The sequence below is a fragment of the Myotis brandtii genome, unplaced genomic scaffold (assembly GCF_000412655.1).
Source record: "Myotis brandtii unplaced genomic scaffold, ASM41265v1 scaffold74, whole genome shotgun sequence".
Taxonomy (NCBI): Eukaryota; Metazoa; Chordata; class Mammalia; order Chiroptera; family Vespertilionidae; genus Myotis; species Myotis brandtii.
The window spans coordinates 2,940,522-2,946,024 of record NW_005370944.1 but is presented as its reverse complement, the minus strand read 5'-3'; the positions used below and the strand labels follow the sequence as shown (position 1 = coordinate 2,946,024).

General features: G+C 41.5%; 1 pseudogene; it reads right to left on the bottom strand.

The window, feature by feature from the left end:
• Positions 1-2,104: 2,104 nt before the first annotated feature.
• LOC102259969 lies at positions 2,105-3,566 on the bottom strand (annotated as a pseudogene).
• Positions 3,567-5,503: the final 1,937 nt, after the last annotated feature.

Genomic DNA, 5,503 nt, shown 5'->3' with positions numbered 1-5,503 from the left:
TAAAAATTAAATTTTTTTATTGATTTGAGAGAGAGAGAGAGAAAGAGAGAGAGAGAGAGAGAGAGAGAGAAACATTGATTTGTTGTTTCACTTACTTATACCATTGGTTGATTCTTATATGTGCCCTGACCAGAGATCAAACCCCCAACCTTGACCTTGATGTTGAGCATCTTTTCATATGTCTATTGGCCTTCAGTATGTCTTCTTTAGAGAGGTGTCTATTCAGGTCTTTTGCCCATTTTTAAATTGGATTGACTTTTTTTTTTTTTGGTGTTGAGTTGTATGAATTCTTTATAAATTTTGGATATTAATACCTTAGCAGATGTATCATTGGCGAATAAGTTCTCACCTTCAGTGGGTTGTCTTTTCATTTTGTTGATGGTTTCCTTTGCTGTGCAAAAACTTTTTAGTTTCATGTAGTTTCGTTTGTTTTTTTCTTTTGTTTCTCTCACCCGAAGTGATATATCAGAAAAAAAATTGCTACAAAAAATGTCCATGATATTACTGCCTATGTTTTCTTCTAGAATTTTTATGGTTTCGAGTCTAACATTTAAGTCTTTGACCCTTTTTTTTTTTTTTTTGGTTAATCCTCACCGGAGGACATTTTTTCCATTGATTATTAGAGAGAGAAGAAGAGGGATAGACAGGGGAGAGAGAGAAAGATAGAGAAACATTGATATGAGAGAGACAATTTGATTGGTTGCCTCCTGCATGCTCCCTGACCAGGGCTGGGGATTGAATCTGCAACTCAGGCACGTGCCCTTGACTGAGAATTGAACCTGTGACTCTTTGGTGCATGTAACCACTGAGAAACACCGGCCAGGGCTTACTGCATTTTGAGTTTATTCTTGTGAATGGTGTAAGAAGGTGGGTTAGTTTCTTTTTGCCCGTATTTGTCTTATTTTCCAACACCATTTATCGAATAGATCAGCGGTCGCCAACTGGTGGTCCGTGGACCACTGGTGATCCGTGAGATCCGAAAGGTTGGCAACCACTGGAATAGACTATCTTTACCCCATTGTATAGAATGCCTCCTTTGTCAAATATTAATTGACCATTGCGGTGCAGGTTTATTTCTGGATTCTCTATTCTGTTCCATTGATCTGTGTGTCTTTTTATGCCAGCACCAACCTGTTTTGATTACTACGGCTTTGTAGTGTAGTTTGATGTCAGATAATATGATTCCTCCAACTTTGTTCTTTCTCAAGATTGCTGTGGCTATTTGAGGTCTTTTGTGGTTCCATATAAATTGTTGTATTATTTGTTCTAATTTTTGAAATATGCCATTGGTATCTTTATAGGAATTGCATTGACTCTATAGATTGCTTTGGGTAGTATGGACATTTTAATACTGTTAAATATTCTTATCCACGAACCTGGTATATGCTTCCATTTATTTGTATTTTCTTCACTTTGTTGTTTCTGTATCTTATAAGTTTTCGAGTACAGGTCTTTTACATCCTTGGTTAAATTTATTCCTAGGTATTTCTTTGAAGCAATTTTGAATGAGATTTTTTTCTTAGTTTTTCTTTTTGATAGTTCTTTATTGGTCTATAAACAAGCAACTGATTTCTGGATATTTATTTTGTATCCTGCTACCTTACGGAATTCACTTATCAGTTCTAGTAGTTTTTGGTGGAATCTTTAGGTTTCTCATGTCATCTGCAAATAATGACAGTTTTCTTCCTTTTCAATTTGGATGCCTTTTATTTTTTCTTCTTTTTGTTTGATTGCTGTGGGTAGGACTTCCAGTACTATGTTGAATAAGAGTGGTGAAAGTGGGCATCTCTGTCTTTTTCCCAATCTTAAGAGAAATGCTTATAGTTTTTGCTCATTGAGTATGATGTTGGCTGTGGGCTTGTCATATATGGTCTTTATTGTGTTGAGGTATATTTCCTCTATTCCCACCGTACTGAGAATTTTTACCATAAATGGGTGTTGGATTTTGTCACATGTTTTTTCTACATCTATTGATGTGATCATGTGGTTTTTATCTTTAATTTTGTTTATGTGGTGTATCTCACTTATTGTTTTGTGGATGTTATAGTAACCTTGCACCTCTGGAATAAATCCTACTTGATCATTGTGTATGATCCCCCCTCCCTTTTTTTTTTTCTAAATTCATCATCTTTACACTCAATGAATTAATAGCAGTGGGTTCAGACTGGCCAGGTCCAGGGTTCTGTGGGCCTTGGGGGCAGGCCCAGCTACAACAAACACAGGAAAATGGGTGAGAGGGCAGGGGGAGGAGAGAGTTAACAGATTTGATCTTAAACTTGGGGTGTTGGGTGGAAAAGTGATGATCCTTAGGGCTTGGGGTCAGGACCAGCAGGAAGAAAGCTGTGGATCCTCAAAGGGGTGGGCTGGTACCCCTGGGGCTGTGCTGATTGGGAAGAAAAATGAGGCCTCCTCCCCTGAGGACTAGGCACTTGCCTCAGTCTCCTCCTGCCCCCACACCATCCATGGGAGAGATGGGGCCCTCATCCCCTTGCTCCTCTCACTGGCTCAGAGGCTGTTCCAGGTTGAGCCTCTGAAAGAAGCATTTGCCCAACTCATATGTGCTTACCATGATGGCACAGGAAGGTGCGGCCTTGATGATCTTTGGGAGGAAGCCTATGAAGAGTCCCCTGGTGCCAGACTCAGCCCGGATCCTCCGCAGCAGCAGCCAGGTGGAGTCAGTGTGTAGGAGTGACACTCTCATAGCCTCAACTGCTCTCAGTGCAACCTGGGGTTGATTTTTCACCACATCGGAGGGTGGAGTCGGGATGACAGACACTGTCTCTGAGGTCCCACCAGCCACAAAACTGATGCCCTGACGTCTGGTCCTTTGGCTTGAGCTAGCTCTTCACCAGCTCATATAGTTGAATCAGTACAGGACTGAAAAGGGCACATTCCGAAGAGCAGTGGGGCTCCAGCCCAGCCACAGTGAGTGCCAGCTGCCCTGAGCTATGGAGGTTTGGACACAGGCACCCAACTCCCTGTATGACACATGCTGAGCCTGCAACTTTGTCCGTACCAGCTCTAAGGGGCTTATCATAGTCACGGTGCCCAACTGGGCCAGTGTACCAGCCACCATGGTTGCATAGAAGTCAGAGGTCAGGGCTCGACTGCACAGGAAGCCCTTGAGTTGGTCATAAGCCATGAAGTAGATGGCGGTTGCTGGCAGTCATCACCAGGGTGGCTGGGAGACCACTCCACAGGGTCCTGGTACCCTCATGTCTCACAATCTTCACAAAGGCATCCATAGTGCCAGTGACGCGAGTGGGGTCCTGAAACCAGATCGCACAGCGGGCACCATTTGGGCACAGGTACAGGGGCTCCAGAACACCTTTGCAGTACAGGAGGCACTTCCCTGTGGGTCAGAGAGAGGAGGGCAGTTTGGCATAAGAGAGGCTCCAGAGTCTGGAGGGAGGCATCAACTTGCTGGTCATTGAGGGGCATTGAGACTGCAGGTGGGCCTTCACCACGTCCAGGGGAGTCATGAAGAGGGAAATGACCACAGCTCCAGCACCTGAGGCCACCATTTGTTGGAGGGGGCTGATGCCCCCAGGGTCCTGATCAGACATCTTATAGTTTCAATTCTGGCTTTAGGATGGCCCTCATGTGGTGCGGCACAGCGCCCAGGGTAGGGCAGGCCAGTGGCGGGTCCGAGTGCGGAGTCCCCACGCATTCGCCTTGCTTCAAGGTCGACAAGGAAAGGTGTATGATCTTTTTAAGGTATTGCTGAATTTGGTTTGGTACTCCTTTGTTGTGGATTTTAGCATCTATGTTCATCAGGGATATTGGCCTTTAATTTTCTTTCTTTGTAATATCTTTATCTTGTTTTGAAATTATGTGCTGGGCTTGTAAAATGAGCTTGGTAGTCTTTCCTCCTCTTGAATATTTTGGAATAGTTTGAGAAGGTTAGATGTTCATTCTTTTTTGAAAGTTTGGTAAAATTCACCTATGGAACCATGTGGTCCAGGTCTTTTGTTTGTTGGGATTTTTTTTATTACTACTTTAATTTCTTTAGTTGTAATCTGTTTATTTAGATTTTCTGATTCTTCCTGATTCAGTTTTGTAAGATTGTATGTTTCTAGGAATTTTTCTTGTTGTTGTTAATCCTCCCTTGCCCGAGGATATTTTTCCCATTGATTTTTTTAGAGAGAGTGGAAAGGAAGGAAAGAGAGAGGAGGGAGGGAGGAAGGAAAGGGGGCTGGGAGAGAGAGAGGAGAAACATCAATGTGAGAGAGAAACATTGATCAGTTGCTTCCCCCCCATGCCCCAAATGTGCAACCCAGGTATGTGCCCTTGACCAGGAATTGACCCCTGCCCCTTCAGTGGGCTGTATGACACTCTAGCCCAGCGGTTCTCAACCTGTGGGTCGCGACCCCTTTGGGGGTCGAACAACCCTTTCACAGGGGTCGCCTAAGACCATTGGAAAACACATACATAATTACATATTGTTTTAGTGATTAATCACTATGCTTTAATTATGTTCAATTTGTAACAATGAAATTGGGGGTCACCACAACATGAGGAACTGTATTAAAGGGTCACGGCATTAGGAAGGTTGAGAACCACTGCTCTAGCCAATAAGCCATGCCAATCAGGGCTGTTTCTAGGAATTGTCCAATTTGTTCACATAAATGTAGTTGTTCATAATATTTTCTTACAATCCTTTGTATTTCTTTGGTGTCAGTTGTTACTTTTCTTTCATTTCCCATTTTACTTATTTGGGTCCTCTCTCTTTTTTTATTGATGAATCTGCTTAAAGGTTTGTCAGTCTTGTTTAATCTTTTTAAAGAACCAACTCTTGGTATCAATGATCTTTTGTAATTTTTTTTTAGACTTTATTTTGTTTATTTCTGCTGTGATCGTTATTTTCTTTCTTCTCACTTTGACCTTTGTTGTTCTTTTTCAATTTCCTTTAAGTATAAAGTTAGATTGTTTATTTGACACTTTCTTGGTTCTTGAGATAGGCCTGTAATGCTATGAATTTCCCTCTTAGAACTGCTTTTGCTGTGTCCCATAGATTTTGGGTTGATGTGCCTCATTTTCTTTTGTTTGAAGGTATCTTTTGATTTCTTCCTTGATGTCATTGTTAACCCATTCATTGTTTAGTAATATGTTTTTTAGCCTCTATGTGTTTGTGTGTTTTCAGTTTTTTTCTTATAATTGATTTCTAGTTTCATATTGTGGTTAGAGAAGATGCTTGATATGATTTCAGTCTTAAATTCACCGAGACTTATTTTGTGTCCTAACATGTAGTTTATACTAGAAAATGTTCCATGTGTACTTCAGAAGAATTTATATTCTGCTGCTTTGGGGTAAAATGCTCTGAAGATATCATTTAAATCCATCTCATCTAGCGTGTCATTAAGGCTGTTGTTTCCTTGTTGATTTTCTGTCTGGAAGATGTATCCATTGACATTAATGTGGTGGTAAAAATCCCTTACTGTGACTGCATTACTGTCAGTCTCTTCTTTTATGTCCATCAAGATTTGCTTTACATACTTAGGTG